This window comes from Coregonus clupeaformis, chromosome 1 (genome assembly GCF_020615455.1).
Source record: "Coregonus clupeaformis isolate EN_2021a chromosome 1, ASM2061545v1, whole genome shotgun sequence".
In the NCBI taxonomy this organism is placed as follows: Eukaryota; Metazoa; Chordata; class Actinopteri; order Salmoniformes; family Salmonidae; genus Coregonus; species Coregonus clupeaformis.
Window position 1 is genome coordinate 629,709 of NC_059192.1, and position 18,417 is coordinate 648,125.

General features: G+C 44.3%; 1 long non-coding RNA gene across 1 annotated transcript; it reads right to left on the reverse strand.

The window, feature by feature from the left end:
- Positions 1–213: 213 nt before the first annotated feature.
- On the reverse strand, positions 214–1,722 carry LOC121582516. The gene is made up of 3 exons (XR_006003362.2): positions 1,493–1,722; positions 1,060–1,290; positions 214–964 (listed from the first exon to the last, which is right to left on the reverse strand). It is a non-coding gene; the product is annotated as an uncharacterized LOC121582516 (long non-coding RNA).
- Positions 1,723–18,417: the final 16,695 nt, after the last annotated feature.

Here is an 18,417-nt window from a genome sequence, read left to right on the forward strand (position 1 = left end):
GCATAATGAAAAGCACTCTCATCTTTGCCATAATACTAAAATAGTTCAAATTGTAGAAATTCTTCAGATTGTTCACATGCACAGAAATATTTGCAGATACACACACATGCTGTTGAAAGATTTTATTTTTTATTGTTCACCAAACAAGTCAGTGCAACATATGCACAGCATATATATTTACATTGGACTGAACAAAAATATGCTCACAAAAAACAGTAAACTGAAAAATTAAATTGCAGAAAAAATGTGCAGAAAAAATATATGGAAAACAAAAAGAGGCAAGAAAAATAATGAGTCAGCATCTTGCCGCACAGCTGGGTCTGGCCACAACGCCTCGTCCACATCACAGGCAATATATTCCCTTACCAGACATCGAGGGAAGAAGCGCCTTGAGTGCCTTATCCATCCCTGAATCGCACCCACATCAATCTCATCATATGCTTCTTCCATAGCCTGCACAAGAGGCATGCGCACAAAGGGCTGCCGGTCGTATACCTTCCACCGCCATGCCGAAAATAACTATTCTATGGGGTTCAGAAATGGTGAGTATGGTGGGAGGTATTGCACAAGAAATGGTGGGTGGGTGGTCAGCAAACCAGTTTTGGACTGGGGCTGCGCGATGAAAGCTCACGTTGTCCCATACTACAACGTACCGGGTTCTTTGATGGTCTGCATCATTCATACGCTCTGGTGGTATGAGAATGTTGTGGAGTCTGTCCAGAAATGTGAGAATATGGGCTGTGTTGTATGGTCCAAGGTTGGCATGACGGTGGAGGACACCATGCGTATTGGAGATGGCAGCGCACATTGTGATGTTTCCACCACGTTGGCCAGGAACATCTATAATGGCTCTGTGGCCAATGACGTTTCTCCCCCTTCTTCTGGTCTTTGCTAGGTTGAACCCAGCCTCATCAATAAAGATGAATTCATGTGGGATTGCATGAGCATCCATTTCCAGTACTCCCTGAAAACAAAGAACAAAAGCAGTCAATATGGTGTTATCCAGTACACTGGGAAACAATGTTGCGTGTAGTGTACTTCAGTCAATATTGTACTTACATCCACATATGCTCGTCTGACCTCTTTGTTTCGTTGAGAGTTTCTCTCAAACGGCACCTTATAAAGTTGTTTCATTCTGATTTGGTTTCGCTTGAGAATGCGAGCCAATGTGGACAGACTGACTCGATGAATGTTGTTGAATATGGTGTTGTCTTGGATGATGTGGCTCTGAATTTCTCGTAATCTGATTTCATTTGGCCCCTTCCTCCACCATGGCTGCGTATCTCAGTCCTTTAGAAAAACAAAAAATATATATATAGGGCTTGGACAATGCAGCCTAAAGATATTTCCCCCACAGTAGAGTAAATTGTACAGGAAACTTGTGCAGTTAGTGTATGACATCAGCCATTCATGAAGTAAACAGGTGTTACTCAACTGATACACTATGACATGGGGTGTACTACATAGTGTGAAATAAATCTTGGTTACATACCTGTACTCCAGTCTAAATGTCCGGATGACACAGGCGACAGTAAAACGGCTCAAGTTGGGCTGCACTCTCTGTCCAGACTCTCGCATTGTCAGCCCATGATCAACTAAGGTTGCTCTGATTTCATTTGAAAGTTGTTGTCTTCTTTGGCCATGAACTCCTCTACCAGCTCTACCCCTACCTCTCACTCTTCCTCCCCCTCTCATTCTCACCCTCCCTCTTCCTCTTCCTCTTCCTCTCTCTGCAACGTCTTCCATTGTTGTTGTGACTTATGCAGAGAACCGTGTGCAGTGCATTAAAAAAGTGCCATTTTGAATTGCAAAATGTGAGTAAAGCAGAACATGTGTTTAGATTTTTGGAGACTTGTCAGTTTAAATAATTGTGCTGTGCATGTCATTTTAGTGTTTTAGCAATTAGAAAAAAACTGTAAACCCTTTTAAAGGCACACACACACACCCTATTAAACAATTTAAAGTCATTTAGCCTATCCTAAACAAACAACCCACAACCCACAATGTTGACATACTGCAGTGGTACCTACTGTACTGCATATGCAGATACAGTACCAGTCAAAAGTTACTCATTCAAGGGTTTTTCTTTATTTTTATTATTTTCTACATTGTAAAATAATAGTGAAAACATCAAAAATATTAAATAATACATATGGAATCATGTAGTAACCAAAAAAGTGTTAAACAAATCAAAAAAGTAGCCACCCTTTGCCTTGATGACAGCTGTCACGTCTGCTCCTCCCCTCCGGCGTGCGACGTCGCCGGAATACTAACCACAGGTCCTGCCATCCATCATTACACGCACCTGCAGATCATTATGATTCACATGTACTCCATTACCTTCCTCATTACCTCCCCTTTATATGTCCCTCCCTTATGTTTATTCCTCAGTCGTTATTGTTCATGTGTTTATGCTATATCGCCACTGTTACGCTGTCTCTTTTCATGTTTGTTGTTTTATTAAACGTTTCACCTGCACCTGCTTCTCGACTCACAGCATCATTGTTACAGAATACCGACTCAAACCATGGAAGCAGCAGGAAATTCGAATATCTCTCAGACGGTCGATGAACAGGGTTATCTTCTACATCAACACCATGACCAGCTGGCACAACTGGGATCGGTTGTGGAGGAGGTTCTTCGCAGTGTGCAACGTCTCGAACACACCCAGGAGGCGTTGTCTTCATCCAGCGGAGGATACTCTACAACCAGTCGACCCAACGAGCCAGCACATCAGCCCATTCAGCAACCCGCTCAGGTCAGCGATGCCCATTTATCCCTCCCGGATAAATATGACGGTACACCATCAAAATGCCATGGCTTCCTTCACCAACTACTTCTCAGATAGAGTTCAGTGTGTCAAATCAGAGGGCCTGTTGTCTGGACCTATGGCAGTCTCTATGGGGGTGCCACAGGGTTAAATTCTTGGGCCGACACTTTTCTCCGTGTATATCAATGATGTCGCTCTTGCTGCTGGTGACTCTCAGATCCACCTCTACGCAGACGACACCATTTTGTATACATCGGGCCCTTCATTGGACACTGTGTTAACAAACCTCCAAACGAGCTTCAATGCCATACAACACTCCTTCAGTAGCCTCCAACTGCTCTTAAACACTAGTAAAACTAAATGCATGCTTTTCAATCGGACGCTGCTGGCACCCGCCCACCCGACTAGAATCACCACTCTCGACGGGTCTGACCTAGAGTTTGTGGACAACTACAAATACCTAGGTGTCTGGTTAGACTGTAAACTCTCCTTCCAGACTCACATAAAGAATCTCCAATCCAAAGTTAAATCTAGAATCGGCTTCCTATTTCGCAACAAAGCCTCCTTCACTCATGCTGCCAAACATGCCCTCGTAAAACTGACTATCCTACCGATCCTTGACTTCGGCGATGTCATTTACAAAATAGCCTCCAACACTCTACTCAGCAAATTGGATGTAGTCTATCACAGTGCCATCCGTTTTGTCTCCAAAGCCCCATACACTACCCACCACTGTGACCTGTACGCTCTTGTTGGCTGGTCCTCACTACATGTTCGTCGTCAAACCCACTGGCTCCAGGCCATCTATAAATCACTGCTAGGCAAATCCCGCCTTATCTTAGCTCATTGGTCACCATAGCAGCACCCACCCGTAGTCTGCGCTCCAGCAGGTATATCTCACTGGTCATTCCCAAAGCCAACACCTCCTTTGGCCGCCATTCCTTCCAGTTCTCTGCTGCCAATGACTGGAACGAATTGCAAAAATCTCTGAAGCTGGAGACTCTTATCTCCCTCACTAACTTTAAGCATCAGTTGTCAGAGCACCTTACCGATCACTGCACCTGTACACAGCCCATCTGAAATTAGCCCACCCAACTACCTCATCCCTATATTGTTATTTATTTTGCTCTTTTGCACCCCAGTATCTCTATTTGCACATAATCTCTTGCACATCTAGCATTCCAGTGTTAATACTATTGTAATTACTTTGCACTATAGCCAATTTATTGCCTTTCCTCCATAACTTGCTACATTTGCACACACTGTATATATATTTTCTGTTGTATTTTTGACTTTATGTTTTTTTTACCCCATATGTAACTCTGTGTTGTTGTTTTTATCGCACTGCTTTGCTTTATCTTGGCCAGGTCGCAGTTGTAAATGAGAACTTGTTCTCAACTGGCTTAACTGGTTAAATAAAGGTGAAATAAATAAAATAAAATAAAAATTATGAGGGGTTCATTGCTCTGTTTGTTTAAATTTATTTTTGATCATTCCCCGGAGGGCAGAGAGGGAGGTGAGCGGCTACTGCAATTACGGCAGGATAACCAGACGGCTGCTGAGTACGCACTCACCTTTCGGACAGTAGCAGCATCCAGTGGCTGGAATGAGCCGGCGCTTTGTACACTATTTAGAAGAGATTTGTGTGAAGAGGTCCAGACAGAACTGGCCTGTCGAGACGACAACCTCTCCGTGGACGCACTCATCCGTCTGGATAACATACTTCGGGAGCGCTGGTACTCTCATCACTTCTCTCCCTCCCTCAGTGAACACCCGGAATCAGAGTCTGAACCCATGGAGGTAGGGGTCACTCGTCTCCCCGCGGCAGAGCGCCTCAGACGGATACAGCTGGGGCTCTGTCTGTACTGTGGAGAGGGAGGGCACAAGCTCCAGAGGTGTCCGGCATGTCCGAATCCAGGATCCACAAGAGCAGAGGGACGGTCACGTGATCTTCCACCCCCTAGGGCAGGAGTGAGTATTCCATCTTCATCACTGTCTACTAGACTCTTTTTGGTGTCCATTACACTTTCATGTACTGTGTCTACAGTGTTAGTGGATTCTGATGCCGCTGGGAACTTTATTGACCAGACCCTTGCCTCCTCTCTTAACATCAACTCATACCCGCTCTCCTCTCCTTTTCCGGTTCAAGCCCTGGATAGTCGGCCTTTAGGATCCGGATCCGTCACCCACATCATTCAACCACTCACCCTCACCGTGGAGTCCATTCATCAGGAGAACATTCCCTTCTTCATTACCAGTGCACCAGTCCACAAGATCATCCTCGGCGTCACTTGGTTTCAATGCCACAACCCTACCATCTCATGGTCAAGAATGAGAATTACAGACTGGTCGCTCGAATGCCGGAGGACCTGCTTCCCTGTCCCCTGTGGTTCCACGTCGGTTGAGAGTCCTGTGGTTTCCCTTCAGCCCAACATCCCGGAGGTATACCAGGACCTGTGGGAGGTATGTTTCAAGACCCACGCCACCTGTCTTCCTCCTCATCACCCCTGGGACTGTGCCATCGACCTGCTTTCAGGTTCTGCGCCTCCGCGCAGACGCATCTACCCTCTGTCGGTGGCTGAGACCCAGGCCATGGAGGATTACTTCCAAGAGGCGCTCCAACAAGGTTTCATCCGCACGTCCACTTCCTCTGCGTCAGCTGGTTTCTTCTTTGTGGCCAAGAAGGATGGAGGGTTACTTCCCTGCATTGACTACAGAGGACTCAACGAAATCACCTCAAAGTATCGGTACCCTCTCCCATTGGTGCCATCAGCCACCGAGCAGCTCCGCGGGTCACGGTTCTTTACCAAACTGGACCTGCGGAGTGCATACAATCTCATCCGCATCCGGGAGGGGGATGAGTGGAAGACGGTTATGCATGATGTCTGGTCACTACGAGTACTTGGTAATGCCATATGGCTTAGCCAATGCTCCGTCAGTGTTCCAGGCATTCGTTAACGAGGTGTTCAGGGACACGCTCGGCCGCCAGGTGGTCGTGTATATCAATGACATCCTGATCTACTCGGCTACCACATCATTCACGTTCGAGCAGTCCTGGAATGCCTTCTCGCCAACCACCTGTTCGTCAAGGCTGAGAAGTGCCAATTTCACCAGAGGACGGTGTCCTTCTTAGGCTACCAAATCAGTCCGCAGGTTGTGAAGATGGACGACAAGAAGGTAGATGCAGTCAGGTCATGGCCAGTTCCAACCACCTTAAAGGGGTTACAATGGTTTTTGGGTTTTGCCAACTTCTACTGCTGCTTCATCAGGAACTTTAGCTCTGTCGCCGCTCCTCTCACCTCTCTCCTTAAATGAGGGCCCCGTAGGTTGGTGTGGAACCCAGCAGCCGATGAGGCCTTCTGTCTACTCAAAGGACGTTTCACCTCCGTCTCAGTGATCAAACACCCAGATCCCACGACATCCTTTGTGGTGGAGGTGGCCGCTTCAGTTGTAGGCATGGGGGCAGTTCTGTCTCAACGACAGGGTAACCCACAGAAGTTGTACTCATGTGCGTTTTACTCTAAGAAACTGTCCCCTGCATTCTCACCGACCATTGGAACCTGGAGTACATACGGACAGCGAGGAGGCTGAATCTGCGCCAAGCAAGGTGGGCCCTTTTCTTCCCAAGGTTTGACTTCACGCTGACCTTTCACCCAGGTTCTAAGAACACCAAGGCCGATGCGCTGTCCCGTCTCTATGATTCGGGGGAGGGTCCTGTCCAGAATGCTCCCATAATTCCATCCTCCCGAGTCGTAGCTCCTGTGGTCTGAGACGTAGATGTGGACATCCGCCAGGCTCTGGAGAGGGAGCCCGCACCCACTAATTGTCCTCTAGAGCACATTTACATTCCCACAGGGATAAGAGACTGGCTGCTGACCTGGGCGCACACAGCTGTCGTCACTGGACATCCAGGTATTTCTCGCACTACCCAATCCATCTCTGGGAAATACTGGTGGCCCACCTTAGCGCAGGACGTCACTCGCTATATCAATTCCTGTTCTGTATTTGCTCAAACCAAGTTCCCCCTGGAACGCTCCAGCAGGGAATCTCCTGCCACTTCCCGTGCCTCAGTGACCCTGGTCACATCTATCCATTGACTTTGTAACCGATCTCCCCTCCTCTGATGGTTTCACCACCATTTTGTTGGAAGTGGATAGATTTTCTAAGTCCTGTCGTTTATTCCCTCTTCCAGGTCTCCCCACTGCTCTCCAGGTTTCTGAGGCACTCTTCCAGCAGGTCTTCCGGCATTATGGCCTTCCGGAGGACATGGTCTCTGACCGTGGGCCCCAATTCACATCACGAGTGTGGAGGGCCTTCATGGAGAAGCTCGGGGTCACGGTCAGCCTCACTTCTGGGTACCGGCCTCAGTCCAACGGGCAGGTGGAGAGGATGAACCAGGAGCTTGGGAGGTTCCTGAGGAGTCACTGTCAGGACCGGCAGGGTGATTGGGCACGATTCCTTCCATGGGCAGAGTACGCCCAGAACTCGCTAAGTCACTCCTCCACTGGGTTGACCCCCTTCCAGTGTGTTCTGGGTTTTCAGCCGGCCTTGGCACCAGGGACCCCGGGACAGACCGAAGCTCCTGCGGTTGATAAGTGGTTCCGGCGCATATAAGAGGTGTGGAGCGACGCTCAAGTGAGACTCCAGCGTGCCGTCCATCGTCAAAAGGAATGGGCAGACCACCACCGCTGTGAGACCCCTGTGATCCACCCTGGGGTTCGCATCTGGCTTTCTACCAGGAACCTCCCACTCCACCTGCCCTGCAAGAAACTGAGCCCCCGGTTTGTGGGGCCATTCAAGGTTCTCCGGAGGGTCAACGAGGTGATGTGTAGGTTACAGCTGCCCAGTCACTATCGTATCTCACCCTCTTTTCATGTCTCCCTTCTCAGGCCATTGGTTCCTGGTCCCCTAGCTGAAGTTGTCCCCCACGACACCCCCCCACCCCCCCTGGACATCGAGGGGAGTCCGGCATATGCTGTCAGATCCCTACTGGACTCCCGGCGTCGTGGGGGTCGGCTCTACACCTGGTGGACTGGGAGGGGTATGGCCCAGAGGAGCTGTGTTGGGTTCCGGTGGATGACATTCTGGATCCCAACATCATCCGTGATTTCCACCTTCGCCGCCTGGACCGACCCGCTCCTCATCCTCGGGGTCGTCCCTCTGGTCGATGTCGTCCTGCGGCGTGAACCGTGCATCAGAGGGAGGGTACTGTCATGTCTGCTCCTCCCCTCCGGCGTGCAACGTCACCGGAATACTAACCACCAGTCCTGGCATCCATCATTACGCGCACCTGCAGATCATTATGATTCACACCTGGACTCCATTACCTTCCTCATTACCTCCTCTTTATATGTCCCTCCCTTACATTTAGTCCTCAGTCGGTATTGTTCCTGTGTTTATGCTATATTGCCACTGTTACGCTGTCTCGTTTGTTGTTTTACTAAATGTTTCACCTGCTTCTCGACTCACAATGTCATTGTTACAACAGCTTTGCACACTCTTGGCATTCTCTCAACCAGCTTCATGAGGTAGTCACCTGGAATGCATTTCAATTAACAGGTGTGCCTTTTTAAAAGTTAATTTCTGGAATTTATTTCCTCCTTAGTGCGTTTGAGCCAATCAGTTGTGTTGTGACAAGGTAGGTGGGGCATACAGAAGACAGCCCTATTTGGTAAAAGACCAAGTCCATATTATGGCAAGAACAGCTCCAATAATCCTTGTCGACTAATCTCCCAGTCCCTGCCGCTGAAAAACATCCCCACAGCATGATGCTGCTACCACCATGCTTCACCGTAGGGATGGTTCCAGGTTTCCTCCAGACGTGACGCTTGGCATTCAGGCCAAAGAGTTAAATCTTGGTTTCATCAGACCTGAGAATCTTGTTTCTCATGGTCTGATTCCTTTAGGTGCCTTTTGGCAAACTCCAAGCGTGCTGTCATGTGCCTTTTACTGAGGTGTGGCTTCCGTCTGGCCACTCTACCATAAAGGCCTGATTGGTGGAATGCTGCAGAGATGGTTGTCCTTCTGGAAGGTTCTCCCATCTCCACAGAGGAACTCTGGAGCTCTGTCAGAGTGACCATCGGGTTCTTGGTAACCTCCCAGACCAAGGCTCATTTTTGAGACTGATAACAAAGTTTCTGAATACTTATGTAAATAAGGTATTTCTGTTTTTTATTTTCATACATTTGCAAACATTTCTAAAAACGTGTTTTGTCTTTGCCATTATAGGGTATTGTGTGTAGATTGATGAGGGAAAACATTTTTTCAATCAATTTTAGAATAAGGCTGTAACGTAACAAAATGTGGAAAAAGTAAAGGTGTCTGAATACTTTCCGAATGCACAGTATTTTGAATTGTTGGAAATTACATATTTTCTGAGATATTGTTACAGTTTAGAAGCCGCAGTATTCCGTGATACCAGAGGTGGGCAAAATATACATCAAAATGTATCTTGTTACAAATAGAAGATACTCTAAAGACCAATGTATCAAACTAAAACACAAAATACTTTTGCAAAAAGTATTGTACTTAGATAAAATACAGGTATAATATACATTTGCAAGTAGACACCGTAGCTACAACAACATTCTCAGTAACGGTAACAGAAACGTTTTACTTGCTATAACCATGATGTGGTTGTTTATCTAGCTTAGTTGAATGCACTAACTGTAAGCCGCTCTGGATAAGAGTCTGCTAAATGGACAAAACTGTAAATATTAAAATGAACACCTGCAAAGCACACTAGGTTTTATTCTAATGAGCTCCGCCCTCAAACAACTTGTATTTTAATCCAATATGGCCTAGTTTCGGGGGTTGAGCTCATTAGAATAATGGCCATTGTGCTTTGCAAGTGTTCATTTTTAAATTTTCGTCATTTAAACAGTGTTTCCCAACTACAGTCCTCAAGTACCCCCAACAGTATACATTTTCGTTGTAGCCCCGGACAAAGACACAGTTGTCAAGTTGAATCAGGTGTGGTTGTTTGGGGCTACAATAAAAATGTGTACTGTTGGGGGTACTCAAGGACTGGAGTTGGGAAACACTGATTTAGCAGACGGTCTTATCACATCATAATGCCACCAGAGTTCTGATACCAAGGAAGCAAATATGGGGTGATATGGGGCCACAAAATTGTGAACCGCTATACATTATTTTTATAGAAAAGTATTTTGTATTTTGAAAATACAAATTACAGCTCTCTAAAGTATCTTGTGTCAAAATACATTGGATTGTATTTCAGGACAGTGAAAATAATCATGACAAAATACTCAAAAGTAATTCAAATTTGTATTTCATATACATGTAACAGAAATACTGCCCCTCTCTGAGTGATACCAAACATAATACTAACTTTATAGCCTCTCTGGTAAGACTTAGGGAAGACAGCTATGTGTTAACACTGATATCTAGTGGCCACTACATGTACAAACAACCTGTTGGACAATGGCCTACAGTCAATTTGGAATAAAGTACTTGGCAATAATTTATTGGAAATTCAGTAGTTAATTTACCATTCATCTAATCTAAATCATCATCACTATTTTGTTTAAATGCAAAATGTGAATTGTGTGTGTGCTTGTGTGTGCGTGTATGTATAACCTGCCACTCTGTCTCCAGTGCTTTGTGCTGTGGGGGTGGAGACGTTACGACAGGGGGAGTTCCACAGTCTGGCCATCTACTTGCTGTGAGTACTCCGATTGGATAGATACTTCATGCTTCACTTGGATAGGTAACTGTAGATGCAAACCCCTTATTTAGTCACACTCTAGACCCCCCAATACTTTAATAAAGGAAAGAATGTGTGTTTCAGGTCAATCTACACTCACAGTGGAAAAAGAGGTGGGTGGCTGGGTGAGGGGTGGTCTAGGGGGGAGGATGATGGGGGAGGCAGGGGAGGAAGGGGAGGGCAAGCAAGAGCAAGGGACCTGGGTTACTGTCCTACTTTGTGTTATCTCTGTGACCTATGGCCAAACTCCCATTGAGCAACACGCACTGCGCAGCACAGGAAAACATCTCCCTGAGGAGTGGAGAAATGCAAGACTGTTTATCACATGTATCAACAGTAAAGACAGAGTCTTCTGATAGGAAATGTCATGGGGTATACTCAGTATGACATACTCACTTAAGCTGGTCCATACAGTGGCTTGCGAAAGTATTCACCCCCCTTGGCATTTTTCCTATTTTGTTGCCTTACAACCTGGAATTAAAACAGATTTTTGGGGGGGTTGTATCATTTGATTTACACAACATGCCTACCACTTTGAAGAAGCAAAATATTTTTAAATAACGAAATAAGACAAAAAAACAGAAAACTTGAGCGTGCATAACTATTCATTGGTGGTGCCCCTTGCTTAGTGGTGTTGCAGACTCTGGGGCCTTTCAGAACAGGTGTATATATACTGAGATCATGTGACACTTAGATCACACACAGGTGGACTTTATTTAAATAATTATGTGACTTCTGAAGGTAATTTGGTTGCACCAGATCTTATTTAGGGGCTTCATAGCAAAGGGGGTGAATACATATGCATGCACCACTTTTCCGTATTTTTTTAATTTTTTGAAACAAGTTATTTTTTACATTTCACTTCACCAATTTGGAATATTTTGTGTATGTCCATTACATGAAATCCATTTAAATTACAGGTTGTAATGCAACAAAATAGGAAAAACGGCAAGGGGGATGAATACTTTTGCAAGGCACTGTAGTTGTCTGATCACTAGCATCTATTTGTTTCTGAGTCTGTTCTCTGATCTGTGTGTTGAATCCCTTAGGGTGTCTGGGGCAGGTATGATGGTGTTTGAGGTAGCCTACTTCCTAGATGCCCTTCTGCAGATGTGTCTGCCGTGAGTACACTACCCATAATCTCCATCAAAAGGCTTTTTCTAAGTGTGCATCCAAAATGGTACTTTATTCTCTGTTTAGTGCACTATGGGAGCCAAAGGGCCTGAGTGTTGTATAGGCGGTGTTTCCCAACTCCAGTCTTCCTGAATCCCCAACAGTTCATATTTTTGTTGTGGCCCGGACAAGCACACTTGATTGTACTTGTCAACTAATCATCAAGCCCTTCACAAGTTGAAGCAGTAGTTTTTGTCCATGGCTACAACAAAAATGTGTGCTGTTGGGGGTACTCGAGGACCGGAGTTGGGAAATAGGGTGCCCTTTGCCTTTTGTAATCAGAACAAATGTGTGGCTATTTATTTTACAAGTGAAGTGAACAACGAAGCTCCTACATAAAACTGTCTCCATCTCTGTCCCATGCTCTCACCCCTCCTCACCTATCTCCGCTCCTCATACCCCCTCCTCTCTCTAGTTGCCCCCCAGGGTGGTGTGTGTTTGTGTTGTGGGGAAAGATGGCTCGTCTTGGAGGCTTCCAGAAGTTCCTCTACTACTCCATGATGTCAGTGGCATGTTTTCTTCACCCTGTGTTAGTGTGGCACGCTGTTATACCAGGTAACACCACCACCAGGTAACAACAATACCTAACCATGGCATTATCCTTGCCTAACCATTACTACTGTTCAGGTAATACTACAAACGTATTACATTTAATAAAAGGTTAAGGTACTTCACAAACATTGACACTTGCCCAGCATTTTAGAGTCAGTTTAAATTAAAACAGTTTCTCCAGTCTGAAAACGTCTCCTCTCTGATTCCAGGCACCATGCTCCTGGTCACAGCCTTCTTCAACTTCATCCTCAGCAAAAAGACCCAAGCAGCGTCCCCTAAAGACCTGGAGAACAATGTAGGGATAACGTCTGTGTGTGTGTCTGAGAGAGGAGGGACAGAACACACCTTCTCCTTCCTCCACATCGCGATGGGGAATAGAGGGGCAGGGCTGTCCCTCGTACCCAGGGAGAGTGCCTTGGGAGTGGGGGAGAGAGGAGAGAGCAGCCGGGCCATGCTGGAGGTAGAGATGGAGCAGCCATGGTCAGAGCTGGAGCGAGGGAGGAACAAAGGAGAGAGGAGGAAAGAGAAAAAAAGACACGTGCATTTCCAGAACAGTGCTACAGAGGAGACAGAAATGGAGGAGTACCATGACTTTGAACCAGAGACCACCTCAGACACCGCTCTTATGATCACTAACTGTTAACTGAACATTACACTACTGTTATTAATTGAAGGCCGAGGACAACATGGTGGAAAACAATAGACACTGAGCTCCATTAACATCAGCAGAGCTGGGGGATGGTGGAGAAAATTGCCAAAGACTGCCAGAACTGGAGACCCTTTGTTTGTGGGGAGGAGGGGATAAGTGAGTGAATGGCTATACAGTTGGGGGTCATCTGGAGCAGGGCTTGAACCAAGTACCTCCTCAGACACTGCACATAATGATTAATGACTGAATATTACACTACTGTAGCAATGCAGGGGGACATTTTGAACCAGGGACCACCACACCTATCACCAACTGAACACTATGTACTGTAATGATGGAGGAAGACAGTTGGAGTAGGGTTTGAACCAGGAACCTTGCAGTTAAAGGTGAAGTAAGGTGGTGGTGACTAACTTTTGGATACTGATGTGTGTTAGTCAATGACTCAATGTCAAATAATATATATGATCAATTGTCTATATACTGAAGGAGTGTTAACCCATTGAGAACGGACTAATTAGTTTGCTTGCCTACTTTATCTAAATATTTTTTTCTAACACATTTATACTAAACAAAAATATAAACGCAACAATTTCTACGATTTTACTGAGTAACAGTTCATATAAGGAAATCAGCCAATTGAAATAAATTCATTAGGCCCAAATCTATGGATTTCACATGACTGGGAATACACATATGCATCTGTTAGTCACAGATACCTTTAAAAACATTAAAAGGGTAGGGGCATGAAGCATCCCAAATATGCTCAATAGGTGACGTGTCTGGTGAGAATGCAGGCCATGGAAAAACTGACATTTTCAGCTTCCAGGAATTATGTACAGATCCTTGTGACATTGGGCCATGCATTATCATGCTGAAACATGAGGTGATGGCGGCAGATGAATGGCACAACCAATGGGCCTCAGGATCTCTGTGTATTTAAATTGCCATTGATAAAATGCAATTGTGTTCGTTGTCGGTGTCTTATGCATGCCCATACCATAACCCTACCGCCACCATGGGGCACTCTGTTGACATCAGCAAACCGCTCGCCCACACGACGCCATACACGTGGTTTGCGGTTGTGAGCCCGGTTTTTATTTCACCTTTATTTAACCAGGTAAGCCAGTTGAGAACAAGTTCTCATTTACAACTGCGACCTGGCCAAGATAAAGCAAAGCAGTGCGATTAAAAACAACAACACAGACTTACATATGGGATAAACAAAAACGTACAGTCAATAACACAATAGAAAATCTGTATACAGTGTGTGCAAATGTAGTAAGTTATGGAGGTAAGGCAATAAATAGGCCATGGGGCAAAATAATTACAGTTTAGTATTAACACTGGAATGATAGATGTGCAGAAGATGATGTAATAACAATATGGGGATGAGGTAGTTGGGTGGGCTAATTACAGATGGGCTGTGTACAGGTTCAGTGATCGGTAAGCTGCTCTGAAAACTGATGCTTAAAGTTAGAGAGGGAGATAAGAGATTTTTGCAGTTCGTTCCAGTCATTGGCAGCAGAGAAAAGGAAGGAATGGCGGCCAAAGGAGGTGTTGGCTTTGGGGATGACCAGTGAGATATACCTGCTGGAGCGCATACTACGGGTGGGTGTTGCTATGATGACCTGGAGCCAGTGGGTTTGGCAAACGAATATGTAGTGAGGGCCAGCCAACGAGAGTGGACAGGTCACAATGGTGGGTAGCATATGGGGCTTTGGTGACAAAACGGATGGCACTGTGATAGACTACATCCAATTTGCTGAGTAGAGTGTTGGAGGCTATTTTGTAAATGACATCGCCGAAGTCAAGGATCGGAAGGATAGTCAGTTTTACGAGGGCATGTTTGGCAGCTTGAGTGAAGGAGGCTTTGTTGCGAAATAGGAAGCCGATTCTAGATTTAACTTTGGATTGGAGATCCTTAATGTGAGTCTGGAAGGAGAGTTTATGGTCTAACCAGACACCTAGGTATTTGTAGCTGTCCACATATTCTAAGTCAGACCCGCCGAGAGTAGTGATTCTAGTCGGGCAGGCGGGTGCAAGCAGCGTTCGATTGAAGAGCATGCATTTAGTTTTACTAGCGTTTAACAGCAGTTGGAGGCTACGGAAGGAGTGCTGTATGGCATTGAAGCTCGTTTGGAGGTTTGTTAAAACAGTATCCAATGAAGGGCCAGATGTATACAAAATGGTGTCGTCTGCGTAGAGGTGGATCTGAGCGTCACCAGCAGCAAGAGCGACATCATTGATGTACACAGAGAATAGAGTCGGCCCGAGAATTGAACCCTGTGGCACCCCCATAGACTGCCAGAGGTCCAGACAACAGGCCCTCCGATTTGACACATTGAACTCTATCTGAGAAGTAGTTGGTGAACCAGTCGAGGCAGTCATTTGAGAAACCAAAGCTAATTAGTCTGCCCATTTGTATCCGGTGATTGACAGAGTCGAAAGCCTTGGCCAGGTCAATGAAGACGGCTGCACAGTACTGTATTTTATCGATCGCGGTTATAATATCGTTTAGGACCTTGAGCGTGGCTGAGGTGCACCCATGACCAGCTCGGAAACCAGATTGCATAGCGGAGAAGGTACGGTGGGATTCGAAATGGTCGGTGATCTGTTTGTTAACTTGGCTTTCAAATACTTTGGAAAGGCAGGGCAGGATGATCTAGAGTGACACCCCGTTTGAAGAGGGGGAAGACTGCGGCAGCTTTCCAATCTCTGGGGATCTCAGACGATACGAATGAGAGGTTGAACAGGCTGGTAATAGGGGTTGCGATGGTAGAGAAATTAACATTTGATTTTCTGGCAACAGCTATAGTGGACATTCCTGCAGTCAGCATGCCAATTGCACGCTCCATCAAAACTTGAGACATCTGTGGCATTGTGTTGTGTGACAAAACTGCACATTTTAGAGTGCACTTTTATTGTCCCCAGCATGCTGATCATGCTGTTGAATCAGCTTCCACACCTGTCAGGTAGATGGATTATCTTGGCAAAGGAGAAATGCTCACTAACAGGGATGTAAACTAATTCACCACAGCACACGCACCTGAATACACTCATGACTCCGAATCTATGTGCACCAAAATTATGATCAGTTTCTCTGAATTGCCTCTTGAAAGCCTAACACTGTAAGATCGTATTTTATAACTTAGCTAGTCATGTTGGCAATAGAACAAGCTTTCAAATCATGCCCACCTGACCCAGATTAGATTTAGAAATTGACCGTTTTAGGATTGTGTAAACATCAGTAATTGTGTGATGGCGGGGATGCAGAGTTGTGTTCCTAACAAAACATCTACAAGTATGCTTGCTCTAGTTCCTCAACGGCACAACTAAATAGTTGAAGCCTCTTCTTTGTGTAACACTTTACCGTAAGTGTACATTAATATTTAACTAAATAGTAATGTATTTATAACAGTAGTTACATGTAATTACACTGTAATAAGGGTTTAGCGGTATAGGTTATTACACAAGTGGAACAAGGACATATAATAACAAATCAGCTTATCAGAGGTTATTCCACATGTAATTGCATACACATAAATCATAAGAATGTCTTGTTTCAAATGTAACTAACATGTTCTGTAATTACACTTTTGCAGTCTCCTGTGTAGCACCATGTTAACAATGCATCCTATTACGTAACCTTGTTACATTTAACATCTACGGGATCGGTGTCCCGTATACGGGACGGTTGCTCTAACGTGAGCTAATGTGACTAGCATGACTGTTGTAAGTAACAGCAAATTTCCAGGACATAGACATGTCTTATATTGGCAGAAAGCTTACATTCTTGTTAATCTAACTGCACTGTCCAATTTACAGTAGCTATTACAGTGAAAAAAATACTATGCTATTGTTTGAGGAGAGTGCACAACAACAAAAAACTTATCACGGCAACTGGTTTGATACAATCACCTCTGAAGGTAAATAATGTACTTACATTCAGTAATCATGCTCTGATTTGTCCTCCTAAGGGTCCCAGAGATAAAATGTAGCATAGTTTTGTTTGATATAATCCATTTTTATATTCAAATGTAGGAACTGGGTTCTAGAGTTTGAACCCATGCTGTCTCTGACTCCACACCCACCCCGCCCGGCCATCTAGATGTGTGAAAGTTAGTGTATAAGCTAATTATCCATCATGTATGACATTCCTGGGAGTGTGTAAACTTACATTTTGTATTACCATATCATTTTTGTATGTTCTCTATAGTTATGTACTTGAAAATGTATCAATTGACCAATTCGGCACATTTGGGCAGACTTGATACAAAATAGTCCAGTATCGCAACGCTTCACTGGATCAATCTGAAACTTTGCACACACACTGCTGCCATGTAGTGGCCAAAATCTAAATTGTGCCTAAATTGGAATATATTAAGGCCTTTCTCTTGCATTTCAAAGATGGAACAAAAAAATAAGTAGAAAACGCATGTTTCTTTGTTTGTATTATCTTTTACCAGATCTAATGTGTTATATTCTCCTGCATTAATTTGACATTTCCACAAACTTCAAAGTGTTTCATTTCAAATGGTATCAAGAATATGCATATCCTTGCTCCAGGTCCTGAGCTATAGGTAGTTCGATTTGGGTATGTCATTTTAGGCAAAAATTGAAAAAAGGGTCCGATCCTTAAGAGGTTAACTACATAAGTCACTACCACCAAAATAAGCTAGGCTAGGACTCCGTCAGCTGTTGTAACAATGCACACCCTATCATTAACTACAGCTTCAGTTATTATATTATATTATATTATATTGTTTGGCTTAAAGGATGTTCAGAATTAAATATAAGAGCAATGTATTTACAATGGATATACATGTAACTATAACGTACCTACCCAGCAGCAAGCAACTTAATGTAAAGTGAAACACATGATATAACCTTTGTAAATACCAAGTACCTGCCGTTGAAAAGGGAATTAAGGGTTTATTTATCTTGCTTCAAAGGTGTAATGTAAGTGAAATGTTGTTCAAAATAATATAATGTTAATGTAGGTACTCATGAGAAAGCAGCTTCAAGTAAAGTGAAACAGAGTAGGGTAAACCTTTTTATTACAATCATTGGGAAAATACATTTCAATGTAGAATAACTTGTTATACAGCACCTATAAGTGTAATTACAATGTATTTCAATGCAATTACATATTTCACAGGAAATCAAAATGTCAGTTATTATAATGTTGTTATAAAGAAAAGTACCGTAACTACAATGTTTCTACACAGGAACAAGCAACTTAATGTAAAAGTGAAACACATCATGAATTACTAATGTAATTACAGCACTATGTAGTTACACTGTGTTACAACGATGGCAAACACCCAGTACAGTACTTTTAGTTGTGATCAATGGGAATCCATCTCAATCTAGAATTTTTTTTGTTACAGCACCTTAAAGTGTAATTACTATTTATTTCAATATTTTTAAATATTTTGCAGGGTATATCAAAAGTTTAGTTATTACAATGTCGTTATAAAAAAGTATTGTAAATACAATGTTTCTACGCAGGAACAAGCAACATCATGTTAATTCTGTGATTATCTT